The 19,569-nt window shown below is 34.9% G+C and overlaps 2 protein-coding genes across 3 annotated transcripts in view; one reads left to right on the top strand and one right to left on the bottom strand.

Moving 5' to 3' along the window:
• Window positions 1–19,569, bottom strand: part of LOC139993564 (TWiK family of potassium channels protein 18) — a 32,506-nt gene that overhangs the window by 10,587 nt on the left and 2,350 nt on the right. The window lies entirely within an intron of this gene.
• Window positions 339–19,569, top strand: part of LOC139993571 (uncharacterized) — a 58,097-nt gene continuing 38,866 nt past the window's right edge. The window contains exons 1-3 of the mRNA XM_072015421.1: window positions 339–744; window positions 2,072–2,373; window positions 10,773–10,882. The gene's annotated coding sequence lies outside the window, so the exon portion shown is untranslated. The remainder of the gene's footprint in view (window positions 745–2,071; window positions 2,374–10,772; window positions 10,883–19,569) is intronic.

The following is a 19,569-nucleotide window of genomic DNA, read 5'->3' as shown; positions in this document are numbered from 1 at the left end:
AAAAGTTTTTAAAAATTATTTTTTTTTACGGAAGATAGAAGATTCACTGCGGAGAAAATATAAAACGTTACATTACAATATTCCTTAGAAAAATAATTAAGAAAGAAATTAATAAATTGGTAATGGATAAAAGGACTTTGTGGGGTTCGCCAAAAGTGTAATTTAAAATTTAAATTCTTTTTTTTTTTGTTATACATATATAAATTATACCGTACTTGTAGTATTCATTAACTATCTATATTATATCTGTAATTTGATCGTGCAAGGATAAGAATTAATAGAATCAGTTACGTATTTCCGAGAATTTCTGCTACCTCCTTTATTAACGCTTTATGCAAATTTCAAATGTGAGATAGTAAATAACATTCAACTAAATAGCTGTACCATAGCTACATAAGAGTCGATATTTCGTTCTACGCTCGATTTCCTTTATCGCAGATGGCGTAACCATTTCCTGTAACATTCTCGAGCTATTCGAGATGCAAGATGCAACTATGCGATCGGTCCGAGCATCTGTTGTCAGGTGGTAAACGCGAAGGAATCGCAATCCTCTGGGGATAGGCCAGTTTAATTGGAATTGATGCTGCAAGCCCAGCGCTACAATCGACACAGCTCTAACGCGCGTAACTAATTAACACGCCGGAGATAATCCAAGTGAATCGCGTCTAAGCAATAGCTCCCCCGTGATGTAGTCGATCGTACCACAATAGAGGTTATGAGAGCGTCAGAAATCGAACGTACCAAGTAAGGAGCTTTATATTCGTTTATACTACTGTACAATTCTCTTATATTACTACATTACTACATTCCTATGTTTTATATTATAAATATAGTAATCCCTCGCACTCGTATATTAATTGGGTCTGAAGTAATAGTTGATATTAACTGATATTGACTAGTCAATACGCATACATATGTATATACATATTTACTTATATATGTTATATACGTATACACATACCTTAACACTTCGTTATAATTTATACACATATATTAACATAGCGAACGGCGGTTTGATTATCAACAACAGACAACGCTTGACAATACTTTGAGAATATAACGTATCTTAAAAAACATAAAGCGAATCGAGCAAGAGAATATGAATTTGATTGTTAGAACAAATGATTTTTGCGTCTTTAGTGCAGACAATGTAAATCGGGAAGATGTATCTAAATCGAGGGATGGCTGTAACTGTGACTGTAGTCGCGTAACTTCGAACATATAACTATAGAGTATACACAAATACTTGCAGTGATAATAAGTGTACGAAGTAGAGTAATTTGAGTAGAATAAATTCTATTAACTGTACTAAATCCTTTTAGAGGAGATTAGTCATGGTATTTAATAATAATATATAATTTTGAAAATTGTTTAAATTCCATTCCTCTATTGGAATTTGTCTAATTAATTATACTATATAATTTCTCTGTGAAATTATACTTTCTTTAGTAAGCATCCTATAACAAGTCAATAATTCCATATAAATTTGCATAGACAAATCGTGTATTCGCAGTGCATAGCCAAACTTTGCGAAACCTTTCTACGCGTTTCCGAACAGTCATTAGTAATTTATTCAAATATCGAAACTGTTTGCACGAGAACACTCTGGAAGCAACGTCGGATTTTCCTCGCAATTTCGTTTCAAATTCTGTTACAACATGAAATTCATATCGAAATTCACCGATTTCCAGAGCACTTTCCAAAGTTGGCGGTCTCTAGCCGAGAATACAGCGATGCATGCAGAAATTTCGTTTATCCATCTTCTGTTATCGTACAGGATGTTCAACGCAACTAGGCCGATTATTATACGTATTTTATTATTAATTATATATATTATCAGTCTCTTCGTTTGATCGATCGAAGCGTTAGAAAATTTTAACAAATTCTGTCGAATTCAAATTTTAACAATTTATTGATTTTTAAATTAGTATCTTTAGTAGATAGTTAAAGATTTCCTATATGTTATCAGACTTTCCCGTTTTTTCTCTATTTTTCTATATTAATCAATTCAAAGCTGCTTTGTTCGATTATGCGGACCTGTAAAATTAAATTTTGTCCCTCTGCGTTTCAGTTTATCTCGTGAGCCGACCTATTCGATCAGGATTATGCGTTATGTATTCGTGAAGATGTTTCGATATTGTACGAGGGGAAAAAGCGAGTGGACACAGACGAATCGACCAGCGACGAGGGGAAACGTTTGCGTGGATTGGGCGGCTGGTGGAGATAACGAGCGGCGGTACGCGGAAAGCAGGAAGTTGGCATGAAAAAGTAGATACAAAATGAGCTGTAGATGCCACGATAAGGTGTTACGGGGATGATGGAAGGAAGAAAGGAAAAATTAAACGACGATGGTGGCAGAGGAACAAACGAGAGGTTGGTTTATGGCAATGAAAATAGATAGACTAATTATCTTTATCTATTAGCTCCTTTTTTGTTGCATGATCTCTGAATTTGAATCGTTATTTGGATATATTTTCTAAAAGTATCTTAATATTTCTAAACTTATGTTTGTGCTCACAAATTAAAAATTCTGAAAAATACGGAATGCGTATAATATGCAAAAATATTATATAAAATATTCAAAGTAAATCGCTTATCATGATATTTAGTAGATGAAGCAAATTTCTATTTAGATCCCATTTTGTTAATTATTTTTATAAAAATGTAAATTGTGTAAACATCTGTAGGTCTGCTCATCACCACGGTCAAACTAAAAAGATCTACCTCATATGATCACAAAGAAAAGTCTAAAACCATCGAAACACAGAATTCAAAAGAATGATAGTGAATGCTCGTTACGTATACGTATACACGTATCGCACTGTGGGTGCAGACACACCGTCTGTTCCGGTTCTGCCAGAGTATAATCGGGACACGCGGTAACACCGCGTAACGAGTTAGCACAACGAAGCCAAGCCAGGGGTCTTCGTGGCCCTGGCAGCTCGCAATCGATAGCCCGAGCAGCTAGAGGCGTGGGAGTCTGCAGCCTCTGGGGTAGAGCGAGGGACACAAAGAGACGTTGGACCGAATTTCCGCTGAGAAAAAGAGAGAAAGAGAGAGAGATCTAGAACTCTCTAAGAAGAGGTTAGAAAAAGGGTAGAAAAGGAACGTGTCGCGTTAACGAAAAGCTTGGGACGCGAGAAGGTAGCATGATCCCCGTAGAAAGGCTGAAATTTTTCGTTCCTTGTGGGACTGGATCGTCAATTAGAGGATGTCCAGACTCGATGTGGCGTGGTCTGCAAAGAAGAGAAGGCTTTTCGAGCGTATAATAGGAGAGGGACGAGCCGGAAAGTCACGGAAACCTTTAAGGAAATAGGTCGAGAACCAATAAGTCGTTTAAAGGACCCTTTACGGTTCCGCTTGCCGGCCAGCAGATTTATAGAGATGCCTTTTAATCAAGCCTGACTTGAAACGTCTTCGTCTCTCTCTCTCTCTCTCTCTCTCTCTCTTTCTCTTTCTCTTTCTCTCTGTTTCTCCAGGTTCGTGATGAGTGGATGCTACAGTTTAGGCAGATTGTTCGTGCTAGATGTAGATTCGCATTAGGAGAGCGTAAACTAAGGTGCGATAACCTTTGATTGGAGGTTTAGTTGCATGTAGATTGGTATTTTGGTAGAGAGTTCAGAGTTTGAAATCTTTGGAATTTGTGAAGCTTTTAGAATTTAACATGTTTGAAATGTGACATTTGGAATTTGTAGAACTATTAGAGGATTTTTAGAGCGCTGAATGTTTTGAGATTCAGGATTTTTGGAGATTTAGCTGGATACAGATAATAATTAGGGCTGAAAGTTTAGGGTTTGGAATCTTGGAATTTTGGAATATAGTGCCTAGGATATTTCGAATTTTTAATGGGAGAATTTCTAGGATTTTGGAAGAAGTAGTTTAAAAAAAAAAAAATACCTATTTGATCTATATTTCTTTTATATTAGTCATCGTCATTCATAATTACGGAATATAATAAAAAATTTCCACAATTATTAGATCCAGTAAATGTCACTTTTCACTTTAAAATTTCAGAATGTAAAATAAGGAACGGTCTTGTACTTTCTCCTCGCCAAATCAATTCAACATCTCCCTTGCAAATCAGACCTCATATATGCGCATTGCGCATACATATGTATGTTCATCAGCCAAGGTCTCGTCCATATTTTCTGTTTCGAGGTACCGTCTACTTCTTCCAACCGAGCGGAGCGAGTATTCGTCGTGCAGTTGGAAAAACGAGCTTGGCAATTCTCGTGTTCGCGAGAAAAGTTCAAGTGTCTCGAATTAAATGCGTCTGCTCGCGCGAGATAACGAGCTCGTAACTATCTGCTTGTCGTGTCGACTGAATCTCTGCTAGACGAATAACAGTTACGTTTACCTTGTACCTAATCTGCTTTCTTAACGTCAATTACACACATGCACGCACGCACGCACGCGTGCGCGTGCACACACACACTCCTTATATATCCTAGCGAAAACTCCTTGTAGATGAATAGGTGCCAGTATTCCAATGTCGAGTTTGACTATCCTTATAATAGAATATTCAAATTACAAGTCGGTTGAAATTTCAGATGGTAGTCGTAAAATAAAATTTGAAAGAGTTTCTGTGCTCCTATGGCTGGAGGATGTCGCAGGAATACGAAACTTAATAGTTAGTAGTTACTCGGTTCGCGATATCTTGAACTGCGTGGTTTCAGTTATTAGCATTGTGGGAGTTTTTCCGTTTTATTTTAGTTTCGAGGGAGTTTAGGAAGTTTTCGGGATTTTGTTGGTTTGTAACTTATCGTTATATGCTATTAAATTATCGAAGATCTTTTTATATAAATTATTAGATTCTTCGGGGTTTTGTTTTACTCTCTTTCTAAATTAATCGATTCGAATTTGTAAGAATTCTAAGAGATCTTGAGAATTCTACAAGAATTTTAAGAATAAGATTATTAGTACCGGTAAATAATTGAGGGCTTCTGATACATGTTATATACACGTTATATTTTTTTTTTTTAATGAATTATTTCGAATTTTAAAGCGCTTTGTTAATTACGATTATGAGCTTCGGAGATGTCATGGTCTATAAATTATTATTATTAATAAGTAGTCGAAGATTTTTTTAAGGTAAAATTGAAATTCCAAAATCCTAGCAAGATAAATCTTGCATCGTATATACCAAGCTCACTATAACGTTTCTATCAATAGTAGTTATTCAGACGAAGATCGAATTAGTTAACAACAATCTGAGCTATTTGAAAACATTACTATACCGCGTGAAACCCGTTTTAATCAATTTACACCGAGAAATTCTATTTTCTTATCAAGTGTTTCGAGTTGGAGGACAGACCGGAAGTCGAGAGAAAAAGCGGCGAGGCGGAGTTAAGGCGAAATTCCATTGGACTCTCTCTTCCGACTAACGTTTCTTCTCCAACGTTTTACCACGGTCTCAATTCTATCCATTCGCTCTGCAACCTCACTCGATTTTCCCGAACGATTTCGTCTATTTCTAGCTCGACCGTAAATCTCTTTTTGCATCAAAGCTTTTCATTTATGTATCCTTTATCGATGAAAGATGCGGTAGATTATTTTATTTTTATCATTGCATTTACATAGTCAACTTCTTTTTTTGTTGATAATAACTACTTTATCCATTAACATTACAACTATCAATCACTAAAGTATGAAATTTGTTTCAGAGAAAATAAAATAAAAGATAAAAAAAAGACTTAATGTAAAGAAGGGACAAGACCTTATTTATATTTTAATAGAATAGAACAGATTGAATTGATATTTCCAAATTGCGTTATAAATTTACAAAGTTCTCGTAAAAAATTACAAATTGATCGTTTTATAGCCGATAACGACGAAGTTTACCTTGTAAAATAATAGTTAATGGTTAAAGCTTGTAATAACGAAACTTGTATCAGTAATAGTTAATGGTTGTTTTCCGAGGTAACAGCCAATGTAGTTAAATTTTATAATAGTGTAGACTATGCGAGTAATAATTAAATTTTATTTTGTGGAGTAATAATTAATAATTAAATTTTGTAATAAAAAAGGCTATGCTAATAACGATTATTATATATATAACGAAGTTATAGCGAAGCAATAGTTAAAGCTTGGAATAGCAAAGGTTGCATCAATAATAGTTAAGGGTTGTCTTATGAAGTTTTAGATGTTTTATATTTAAATGGATTTATTTCGTTCTTTGTTGTTGCTGGAACTAATGGCAGCAATTATCGATGTTAGAGGTGGTCTCTTAATTATCAAAAGCGTCTAATAGCTCGGTCGTTTTACAGTCGGTCGCGATACTAATGAACGTTGCTCTTTAATTCGTGCATACGCGTCCCACTCGAGCGTCTGCCTCCCTCTTTCTTTATCCGTGCCCTGATTCTTCGTGTTTCTAAAGGAACATCGTGACGTTGGTGGTCGACGTCTATTCTTACACATGGATTATCCTATAATCCCTACTTCTGACTGTTGTCAATATTTTTGTAACGTTCAATCTTTTCTTATTCGTGGTTTCGAGTGGATCTACTCGAGTGTCAGACTGTCTTCCGTCTCTTTTTATAGATTCCCCTTGATGTTAGAGGTTGAAGAGGGTGTAAAATAGTACGTAGGGTGAGTTTTGAGTTTTGGTATGTAGTGGTTTTGCAGTTTTGTAAATAATGGTACGTAGATGTAATTTTAAAATCAAGAGGGATTAAGGAAGTGGATAAAATAGGCTGGATAAGATACACTGAGGAAACTGCAGTGATTTCAGTGATTGAAAAGCTGGAGAAATTGTGAAGTTTATAATTGTTATTGAAGATAAAAAAGGAGAAGGATCGCAATCAACAAATTTATGATTAAGAAGGTAAGATAAGATTGTAGAGATCGCGAAATTTGGCATTGAAAGAAGAGAAAATAGAGAGTGTTGCAAAAATTATGAAAGTTCTGATTGAGAAAAAATTGGAAAGTTTCTGATCGAGGAAAAATTGTAAAGTTTCTGATTGACAAAGTAGGACGGTAGGAAAGATTATGAAAATTACGAAGTAGTTGCGAAGCTGGAAAGGGAAACTGTTTCAAAGTTTGTCATTGAGCCGCTATAAAAAGGCAAGGAATTTTGAAATTGAGGAAACGAAGAAATGGATAGAGTCGTGATTATGAAATTTGTGGCTAGCAAAATGAAAATAGGAAAAAAATCGTAATATTTCTGTAATTGAAAGAGTGGAAATATGAGAGTAGTTACGAAGATTATAATATTTATGTTTGAGAAAATAAATGTTGCGAACGAAAGTGTTATAAAGTTGAGGAACTACGCTAATGGGGAAAGAATCGCGAAGAGCATGAAACTTTTGGCTAAGGAATTGAAAAAATAGAAAGATAATAAATCGGAAAACTTACGAGCTTCGTGAAAATTGATACATCAATATGCAAAATTCAAAATCGATAAGTTAACAATCTCTTTAGAAGTACATTAAATTTTAACATACGTATACATCTACGTAGAGTAATATCTTTCAAATATTACAGGAATTAAAATCAGGCTGGCTTAAAGTTATTCAATTTGAAAACTTATTTGTTATTCGGTAAAAGTTCAGTTCAGAAATTTAAATTTCTATGAAGTTGTGCGTAAAAGAAGCGATAAGTAAAAATTTCCTAGTATTATAGCGAGCAGAGGCAGTTTCTCGATACTACTTATACACGTGGCGAAGTTTTGCAATTCTATCGCTATGAAGCGAATATCACTCAATTTGTATACGGTGTAAACCGTAAGCCGTAAACTTCTCTAGACTGATTATTCTCATTGTGGTTGGTGCAATCTAAAGTCATCTTGTTTCGAGTAATGTGCTTCTGAAGATGCATTTACGCGATTGCATTATATTTTACGTGTTTTACTTAACGCAACTAAATATTTCCGTATTTCCTTATATAAAAATTAAAACGACGATGAAAATAAGTATTCGCGTTTCCCTTTTAATACAAGTCAATATTCGTTTTTACGAATGTTTCGATAAAAGTACACATTAATATTATTAAAAAAACATCTGCATTTCCAAAAACAATTCCAAAATAAAAAATTCTAGTACCTTTTGACGAATGTAAAAATCAGCCGTTTTGATTGATTTGACAATTTCATTCTGAATAATCGCAAGACAAAAAACTATAGAAGCTGAAGAGTACCTTCATAATAAAATAAATTATCAATGTTTCAAGATTCTCAACGAAATTACAGTTCGCCAATAAATATTGTATTTGCGATATATATTGGTAGTTTTAATCGAACACCTTTAAATATTGACAATATACTTACATCGATAGTCTGAAGGCATCCTTAAAGGAGTGTAAAAATTATTCGTTTTGACCGATTTGCTAATTGCAGTTTTAATAATTCCAAAGTCGCAAACCGCGGAAGCTTTAGTAGAATGTATCGTACGATCCATTCGTTCTGTCTGATTTGTTAACTTCAGTCTTAATAATTCCATAATTAGAAACTGTACGAAGGAATTTAAAAGTCATTCATTTCGTCCGACGTACTAATTTTAGTCTTCCTTCTCGATCCACTGCCTTCTCGAAAGTTTCTAATCTTTCGTTTATAACCGATCATCCCTTAACCTTCTCTTATTGAACTGAGTCGCGGTTGAAAAAAGGGGAGTCGCGGTGGCGCGTGTCGAGGTGAACAGGGTTTGGCAGGGTTATCGTTCGGGCACGCCTAAAGTTTGCGGCTTTACGGGCCGGCTAAAATCGAGAGGGAACATTCAATTAGGGCTTATCGGTTCTCGAGGCGAGTTTTTATCGCGTTTGATCGCCCTTTATTCGCGTGTACGCTCGACCCTGTTGGCCCGCGGCTTTTCCACCCTTATCTCGACGCTCGTACCTCATTTGCGAACGAGAAGCTCTTGCAGCGTGCCGCTCCGAGGATAAAAAGCCTGCTTCTATGCCTTCCTTCTTCTAATCTCTTCCTCTCTTCATCCTTATCTCTTATCCATCCTTTATTTTCTCGTTTCTTAAACGATAATTACAAATATCAACAGCTGTACCTTGGTATTACACTAGCGAAAATTATCCACGCGTGCACCAGCGTCTATTATTCCTACCTGTATGTATTTATTTATTTATACAACGTGATTATTTTAGTTTATCGAGACTAAAGCGATTTACTGCCGGTGCAAATGTTCTGCTCATTTAAAAAGATTAAGAATGTTTTCGATATTTCCATTCATTTTCTATGCAAGTAATGTGTTTCGTACATAGGATATATATATATGTATTGTTCGTTTAATTCCACCGTTCTTTCTCATATGTTTCCCGAGTGATTAATACATTTTCATTCTTCTAAAGAATCGTTGATTCTCGATTCTATCGAACAATCCTCCTAAACAAGTAGAAATTCAGCGGAGATTTATTTCTCACCCTCCAGATACTGTAACGAGAACTATACTTTAGAAATTTTATATAGTAGTAGTATATTTTATTGCTTGGTCTACGGCATTGCAAGCAGGTTTACATAGTTCCGCGTACTTCTAGCTACAAACATGCTACCTTGAAATTTTATATATCTTTGCATATTTATACTTTGGAGGTTTTACATATTTTTACATATTGTACTTTGGAAATTTTATATATTTTTACATATTTTTACGTAGTATAGTCTGCGTGTATCCGCACATTTAAATTATACAATTATGTTACAATTATACAACAAAAGTGTATACAAATCCACGGTCTAATCGTAATTTACTCGAAAAAGACAATGCTATTGTCCGTGATAAACGATCTGAGAACCGAAAGAACTTTCGTAGCCGCCTATTATTTACTCCTCTCTCGCGACTGATTAAATTGCTCCATGATTACGATCGCCAGTTATATAGCGCCATTGTTACCACCTCTTACGATTAATCGTTCTAGGTTCTTCGTCGTTTTGGATTGTCTCTTGTTTGGAAGCATCTCTGAAAGGGAATGGTTTGCTTGGTTGGTGTTTAGTGTGTTGATGTTGATGATAAGACAGAAGAGGGTTGGCCAAGCTTTAGAGGAATTTACAGCGAACTGATGCTTGACTTTTGTCTTTCGTGTTCATTTTATGGTGGATGATGAGGAAAGATAGACACGTGGAAATATTGGGTAACGATGAATCAGCGTTGATGAAAAATAACGATAAATGTATTAATAATAATTTGATTAATTGAATATTTTTTATGGAATTCCTTTCACAGAATACTGTTTTTCGAACGATTTCAACAGGTTCGTTTCAATCGGCTCACAGATTTTTTAAACATTAAATATTATAGTGTAAGAGTTCTTATATCGTTTAACATCGTTGACGTTAATATATTCTTTGCAGAATTTGCAGAGTAACGCATATATCTATATATCTATTTGTAACGTGTGAAGCACGTGTTCATATTTATACGTGTTGCATGCATTACTTGAATGCATTATTTTAATAAATGTATACATTTATTATAATGTATACATATATGTGCATATTAATTGTAAACTAAAATTGGTATAAACGGATTCACGTGCAACGAAATTAAAAGTTTTACTAGCAGCAGCATTCTATATTATCTAATAAATGAATGTATTTCGTACGAATAATATATATTGTATTTGTATTGTATTTATGGATACTTTTTGCCAAAATCTAATGCAAATACACGTTCTGACTGGACAATGTACAGATTAGAAAATTTCACGATTTCAGTGCACATTTACTTTCGGTATCCTTTCCTTCGATCAACCAAATTTTTGTCTAAATCTACGCTTAACATCATCATACGAAGGATATTCGTTGATCGATTAATTTATTTGTTTACTTGTAGCGGTGCGCTGGAAGTTAACAAGAAAAATGGCTAGATGTTTCTTGAATCTGCCGGAGTAATAGATGACGGAGGATTAAATCCCAAGACTATCCGGTTTATCTTTTTGCTAGGTAAGTCGTGTCCCATTTGTTTCCCTCGCCTAGGTGGATCGTATTCGCCAAGTTTAGTGTAGATAGATGAGAGAAGTTTTATTTATATAGAAAGGCATTCTGTTCACATTAAGGTTTAAACAGAATATGCATGGTATATAAAATTGCAATCTAAAATCTCGAATGCAATTTTCTTGGATAGTATTATTACTAGTGGTGAAGACCGATATATAATATTCAAATATTTCCGAAACAAAATCAAGGAGTATACCGTTGCTTGGCATAGCTGCACGACTTAAACGTATTATAGTCTTTTTAAAATTTATGTCTTTGAAAATACAGAATACAGGTCTTATTAATCTAACAGCTCCTGAACGGATCGTCGTTATTGTTATCATCAATATCGTTACTATAATATTCCCGAAACAAATTCCGTTTCAATAAAATCCAAATTTCTGTCACTAATCCACACATTTTATCCTAAAGAATAAGCAAACAGCAAATTAAAAACGTATCTAGAAACAAGTGGTACACCTATACGTAGAAGCGATTAGGACGAATGGTTTAATAAAGAATTCACGAATATTTATATCCGACCAGTTCGTTTTATTTTTACTCGTAAAACACAGGGTCGGGAAAGTTTGTGCGGAAAAATTTATGGGACGCCCTGTATAAATAAATTAAGAGGGATCAGGAGGGGGTAGTTTGCGCCGTGCGGAAGTTTTCGGTCGCAGACAGTCCAGCGATACGATAGGATTTCCAACGTATCACGCGATATATAGACCCGCCCTTAACTTTTGAACGTTCCGAGGCTAGATTCTCGCGTAACATCCACCTTTGGCGACGCCTTTCACGGCGAGCGCATTCGAACGGAAAGAATGGTAGAAACTCGATAAAACGCCGCGAGAAAATATTTTCGAACGACACGGTTTTCCATTCTGACCACCCTACTTTATTCCAACCGAACCACCCTCCCCGTCCGATCGTAACTTTCCTCATTTCCTTGCGTCGTCGAAACTGTGTTCGCGGTAACGCTTCGAAATAATGTTCCCTTCGTCGATTAACTTCTTGATTTTACTGGGAATTTTCTTTACGGAGGTGTTTCAAGAGAATTATTTCGAGAACGAAAGGAAAGTTCTTGAAGGATATTGAAGACGAAGGTGGAGGTTTGTGACACGAAACTTAGATTCAAGGGGTTCGTTTCGTGATCGTCAGCCCTTCGGAACGATGGAAAATAAAAATTGGACGTGTTTTTTAGCCTCTTTTATTCAGCTGCGCGCCAAAATAGATCGAATAAATTGTTTTTTCAGTAGGGATTCAAATTGTTAGTACAAATACGTACAATGGAATATTTAAGGGTTCCTGATTGGTTTAAACGTTGCACGTATTTTTAAAACGAATAGGACAAACGGGTTTTCAACGTTCGAATATTTCGAAATATTTGAATATTACGTGACTGTAGTCAAAATATGCAGTTTTAGTTGCAAACTAATACACGCTACGGTCATTTTTCTACGAAATCTACATAAAGCTCGAATAAATCTTTCGAATTAAAATTTTGCGCCAAAAATGTTCCTTTCTTCTTAAAATAATTCGCTTTAAGCACTTCCATGAAAGAATCCTTCGTAAAATCAAGTGTTCGATCGACTAACGTATATTATAACGATTTCTTCGTAAAACATACGTAAGTTTCGCTTAAATGTTACGTTGAAATCCGAGATATAAAAACCTGTAGGAAAAACTGTAGCTACAAACAAATTTTTCAACTAGAGAAAACTTATGTATTAATGTAATTCAAATTTATGAAAAAGAATCTGTGTGACATCTCTTACTTGTAAAAAAATCCACTGTCTCGTTCATTCAGGTAGGTGGTATAGGCAAAAGTCAAGAAACAATTAACCGATGTTTATTGGCATTTATATTCTTCTCTACACAGCTAACGATAGACACACCAGCGACACCATCTTTTAACATTATTAATAAATATTTAAGAAGGTAAATCGCACTTAAATTCTGTACTATATTCTGTATTCTCATTGTTACGGAGAACATTTTCCAAATAAAGTAAAAGCATAAAATTTTCCAACTTTGGCACTTACAGTGCTTTCTACGATTTAATCTTCTATCTAATCTTCCATCTAATCTTAAATTAATTTTTAAGATTAAATACCGAGGATTAAATTCTTCTAAACGCTCTTTAATTTATCCCGGCGGAAATTTAAACGCCACATAGAAATCATGTAACTACGGAAGAAGTGAAAAATGAGGAAAACAGAAAGGTGATTATAGGCGTACAATATTTTTCTTCGCAGGTTGGAGGATTTTTGTAAGGTAACTTTCGGTCGCGATTCTCGTCGCACTTTCAAAGCGGTTAAGGCTCGGCCGACGATTTTTTGGTCATAAAAAAAGAGAGAGAGAGAGAGATAGTAGGGGAGAAAAGAAAGGGTGGCAGGACAAAAGATAGAAAAAGGGATGAAAGCGTGGGAAAAAGAGGGGTGAAAAAAAGAAAAACAACGAGCGACCACGCGACGAACAATGGCGTAATGAAGAGTCCGCGCTTTACGCGCGCGATACCCGCCCGTGAAAGCCGTAAGAGGATTTTCGTTCAGTCGGGAAAAATGCCTGGCCAGAAATTCAATATTCAGCCTGCTCTTTGTTCTCATTAAGGGACGAACAACGTCGGTTGTAATTAAGGTGGAAACTGTGAGAATCGCGAACGTAAATAGGCTTTCTGACAAACTTCGTTTTCGAAACGAGTCGCTTTACTTCTTCCATGGTTTCACCCTTGACTTTACGATTTTTTTTTCTTTTTGTGATAAATTGTGGTTTATGGATGATCGAATTAGTCGCTATTAGTTATCGTATTACGCGCAGAAAGATCCCGCAGTCTACAAAGATCGATACGGTATACCGTTAAAGTACTTTTATACGACGAGAACGATTTAACGCTATGAAAATAAAACGCGAGAAGAAAAGAAACTCCTAATAAGAATACGTAGAAATATTTTTCACAACTATCGCATGTATTAAACTTTCAAAATGTTCAAAACGATCCACGATTTTTGGAATTTTCCACAATTGGCAAACTATTTTCCTACTATTCTTAAAATTCCATAACTCATAGTACGCTATACCAACTATTTATTATACAATTCCTCTGGCATTCCTTACTTCCATAAAAATTCTTTCTTCCCTATCTCGAAGAAAATAAAATAAAACAGAGAATCTGAAATATCCGATTAGCCACCTTTTCTCTACCGGCATCGCCATTCGACGAATTCTTCAGAATCGATCGATTATCTCGAATTGATGGGACGTCGAATGCTCGTGGAAAGCTCGTCCACCGTTAATGGAGTAGCGTAAATAAATAAGACGAAAGATACGACTGGATGCCGTGGATGAGGAATCTTAATGCCTGGCCCATCGAAACGTTTGCTCTCCGCTGTTGTCGATCGATCGAGGAGCATCTTGAAAGATTTAACGATCTCGCGGAGTGAGAAGGATCGAGAAGTGTTAAAAGTCTCTCGAAATGTTGCAGGATGGGGAAGACAGAGAGGGTGAGAAAGGGTTGGTGAAATAGATGGATGGAATAAGGCATGGCAACACGCAACAGGCAATCAGGTCAAGTTGAGATGTTTCAAAACTTCAAGAGCCTCGAACTTCCGGTAAACTGGTGTTCAAGAAGGAAAAAGACACGTAGATATGTACAATATTTACGTGAGACGTAGCGATGGGATCAACTTGAATATGCACTTATAAATCCGAATCAAATTCGACATGGAAGGTCCACTTCGCAGGATTATAGGGATACTATTCGTATCTTGACTGCGAATTTTTATGGAATTTCGTATTTTGATTGGACAGAATCGAAGAAATGCAACCTGCAGAGAAATTTGTTTCATCGACTAAAAATTCTAAAGAGCACGAAAGACAAATAGTTTATATAACTGGAATTCACACGATGGCGATTTATTGCTTCTGCTTGCTATAATTTTTTGTTTATACGATAGAAATCGACGTTTAGATAGATAACAATTTATAGACAGAAGTTCGTTCGACCGCAACACTAGCGGAAGTTTAGTTCAAATAAATGGATGTTTAAAAAGAAAGATTTTTGGATCTCATAAAGTAGCTCAAGCAGAGTAAAGTCTCTGTTTGTTGTTGTAAGATATTCTGGATCAGAAGAAATATTAAAAAAGTAAAAGTAGTATGTAGAATATCATAAAATTATTACTCTATTATAAATTTTCTGCAGTGGAGAAAATTGTTAGATATTACTGTTAGAAATGTTTCAAATAAGGAACGGTACTCGATACGAATGATATTTCTCTTCGTTTTTTACGTTTCATCGTGTAAAAAGCTCGGCGATTTTACATACAAAGAGGGAGAATAAGTTATTCTTCGAAATGGAATAAACGGGCGATAACGTTTGAGGATTTGAAATAGAAGCTCTGCTGGCGGTGCTTTCATTAATCCAAGTGACTTTTATTCGGTACAGTCTTCAAAATAATGCATCGATGTATTAAGAGGATACAGCTAAATATAGCGAAGGGAATGATTGACCCGAACAAAGAAGCACGACGGAGAAGCGAAATGTAACGGAGCAAGGGAAAATGGATCGTCTATTGTCAGACACGTTTCGAACCACTATGACCGGGACCTATATATTCCCTCCGTAACTCTTTACACATGCGTTATTTCGATAACTATTTCGAACAGAAGTTGTTCGAATTATGTGGCAATCTAGGAAAATTCTAGAATCGTTGAAAATAACATAGAAAATAAATAGATATCGATTTATACCCTATTTGTATTGTAAAATATTTAATTCTCTGCAATTATTAGACTCACTTCGAAATTTTTATATTCTGTGTAATTTTATGGAATCTTTATATTCATAGAAAATTTGGTCCACCCCTTGAAAATTTTTTTTGTAGAAACTCGCGTATTTCCTTCTTCTTTTCGATATTTGAGACATCAATATATTTCGTATCCAATATTTTTTTAGCATTTAATTTTTGGAAATTGTAACGGTTACAATTTTCACATATATTTTATATAGCCGCATAGAATTCTTATAAAACTTATACAACGTCTAATCTATTTCTTAACAAAATCTTTTTCTGTCGATGCATTTAAATTGCTAACTTTAACGGTTAAGCGAATTTAGAACGGAAAGCGATATTTTAAAATAAATAAACGATTTTAGAGTTTGGAAGCTTAAAATAGTAGGTTATAATAGTAAATTTTGGAAAATTCGAAAATAATTATTGTCCTCTACTTAAATGTCGCAAACACCATTGCCAAAAATACCATAATCCGCTAATGGTCTACGTGATTGGTAGGAAAATCTAAAAAATCTCCAGAAATTCCTGTCTTTCTTCAAACTACCACTTTTATCGAGTCCACGTTCAAAGAAGCTCGAGACAGCGATGCTTCGTGTATCCAGGGAATCTCGTTTCCCTCGCAAAAGTCAGGAATAATAACAATATTCTTGCGGGAAAGGAGGAAAACTCATAATTTCTCGCGCAAACCGGCAACCAATTACGTTAAAAGATCCGAGAGCTGCGAGATTCTCCTTGACTGTGGAGGAAGGCGAGGGAAATAAAACAGAAAAGAGGAGGAAGAAACGAGGAAAGAGGAAAATAAAGGTGGAGAAGGGTCGCTGGAAGGAAACTGCGTGCTGGAATACGACAACTATAGGCCGGCTTCGTCGTTATGAATTATCTATGCGCGAGTCACGCCTGCGCCTTTACGACGAGTAAAAGCGAATTTCACTGACGAATCGACAGACTTGTCCTTTACGTCGGATCGACTCCGGAGACGCTTCTTTCACGCGAGTATCCTTGTTTCGCGAGATAAAGACAGTCGAGGATGAATTTATAGACGAGGGTGAATTTGATGGATAGGGCGAAATGGAAATTGGTTTTGCGAGGATTTTGTAGGAGTATTTGCGAAAAACTGGGGTTAGCTTTCTACGTAGCACTCCTTTTTCTTTCTAATTTTCTTCCAGCTTGGTTAGGGCTTTTTAGGGATCGCCAAGAGAAATGTATATAGGATTAGGAAGCTTTTAAGCTTTTAATTTAGAGATTTCTATCTTTTCTTTTCATGGTTGAGATTTTTAGAATAAAGTTTCAAGGATCGAGAAATTTTTGTTTCCATAATTTCTTCTCCTTCACTTGCTACGTTAAGATTTTTGGAGATATATGAGAAAAACCTGCGGTTAGCTAATTTCTTATGTAACAATTTTCTACCTTTCTAATTTTCTTTATGCTTGGTTAGGATCTTTTAGGATCTTTATTCTGAGAGAAATGGCTGTACATAGAGTTAAGACGCTTTCAATTTAGAAATTTTTATTTTTGTAATTTCTCTTTTCTACTTGCCAGCTTAAAAAGCATATAAATAAGAAAAGTGCTTATATCAAATTTAGTTTGTAATTATTACTCTAAATAAACACTAGAATGCTTTTAATATAGGAGATATATACGATGAAATACTTAACTTTTATTTTCCTCCGTCGTTGTAATTGTTATTAAAATGTTTCCTGTTTTATTCTGTTATATTTGTTGCTTTGCTCTTTTCCCATTACGGCTGTTAGGGCTGAAGAAATTCGATTTGCCTGTTGTTATAGTTTTAGCCGTTTGCTTGCCTGAATGCATAATATGTGTGCTATCTTGTTAAGCATGTACAAAACGTACCCTCCTGGGATACATCTTTATTTATGCGAACCGCTTGTCTGTACTGTCATGCATAAGAAAATTCTTCTACTACTATATTTAGATTTTTATTTATTAAGAATAACACGAAACACAGTACTAATGAAACACGGTTAACGTTGTTATGAGAAATTCAGCCTACCGACGTAGATCTTAATTTAATTTACTATTATTGTATTATATCATACTATATCGTAGTATTATTTGAATTATTATTTGAATAGGATATTTCCATTAAATTATTATATATCGTATCATTATGTCAAGAATATTCCAAAAGTAAGATACCGATGAAATAATTAAAAGGTAGAAAATTTTGAAGACAATAGCAGAAGCGATCAAACGAGAATATTTTAATAGTAGTTTCTTGTTACTATCTTTGTAGTTTGATCGCATCCTTAGAGTTTAAAGATTGTCGCGTTACTGTCCTTAGAGTTTACTTTAGAATTCGTAAATGACGATATCGCGATGTTTAAACTTTGCAGGCTTTCATGTCGTTGCATCTGAACTTCAAAAGTCGAAAATCATCGTGACAGTATTATCAATGTAAAATCATGATCGTCGACATTTGATAACAATTCATCGAAAACTGCATAAAACTTCTTTATTTGCGATTCTAGATTCTATTCTAGATTCGAAAGAGTCTAGGTTCTAGAGTTTAGAACAGGTATTGATCAGAAAGTATTAAGAGAGAAGATAGCGAGGATACTGGGCAGATCGGTTTTTCGGTTGTAAAATGTGACTCGATAAAAGCAGTTTCGATCTGTTCGTGGGTAAAAGCGTGTTTCGCTGACGAATCGACGGGCATAAAACGAGCCGGACGAGCCAACAAAGACGGGACATTTATCGAAAGCTGTTAACACGGTGAACGGGACAACCGGGACGAAATTACTTCGCCTCGCGCCCATCGTGAAAAGTTAAACGTCGATCTACTCGATTCCCGATATTCTATGAACGATAGAATCTTGTCTCGTGTTCCACAGAACCAGATAAGATAAAATCTGAGGGAAAATTTGAATTAGTTAATGAGATTTTAATTTTATATAAAAATCAAATATTACTTAACGAGACCTAAATTTCATACCAAAATTAAATATCACTTAACACGTTCAATGGGGGTATCGCTCGAATACATACACGCGTTTCTTCCATGTATGTATCGACTTTGCATTGAACGTGTTAATGATATTTAAATTTTATATAAAAATTAAATATTAACTAGATTTAAATTTTATATGAAAGTTAAATGTTAATTAATGAGATTTAAACTATATATAGAAATGACATATGTTAACTATAGTGTTGGAATTTCTTAGAAAATTTATATATGAGAACTTGGGTAAGTGGAATCGTTTTTTAATTCTTGAAAGATCTTTTCGCTGGAATCATTTCTCTGGAATATTTTCGAATATTTAAAGAATTAGCAAATTTCTGATAACATAGTCCTTTTATAGTATGAAAGGGTAAACGAGGATTTGAATTAATTGGTGAAAATTTTTAAAAAGTAGATTTCTTTTAGCTACCGCGGAATAATTTTTTAAGAATAATTTTAAATATATGTTGACTAATGAAAAAAATTACCGAACTGATAACACAGTTACTGATTACGTTATTCGACGGTATGGCAGCGTAAACGAGTACTTGGATTAATTAGTGAGATTTATTGAAAGTATATTTCTTAATTAGTATGGACCAATTTCCTCGGAATTTTTGAGTAAACGTGAAATATGAAATTAGTAATAAAACCATTGTTTTCGATAATCAAGGATTCGAATTAGAAAAAGAACGTTTGAACTACATTAAAGTATCATTCGAAACTTGTTTTGCCGAATAGTCTGAGTCATGTGGTAGGTGTGCATGTTTCACGTGATTGATTAAGGTATATTGTTTTATGATCATTTACACTTTTATAGCTTTTTCGATACGATTTGTCGGTAAGAAGGTGCTTGGTGAGACGAAAATAATTTCCTTTAAACATAGTACTAAATTAAG

The sequence above is a fragment of the Bombus fervidus genome, chromosome 13 (genome assembly GCF_041682495.2).
Source record: "Bombus fervidus isolate BK054 chromosome 13, iyBomFerv1, whole genome shotgun sequence".
Lineage (NCBI taxonomy): Eukaryota > Metazoa > Arthropoda > Insecta > Hymenoptera > Apidae > Bombus > Bombus fervidus.
The sequence above is the reverse complement of the archived record's forward strand: the minus strand, read 5'-3'. Positions and strand labels throughout refer to the sequence as shown.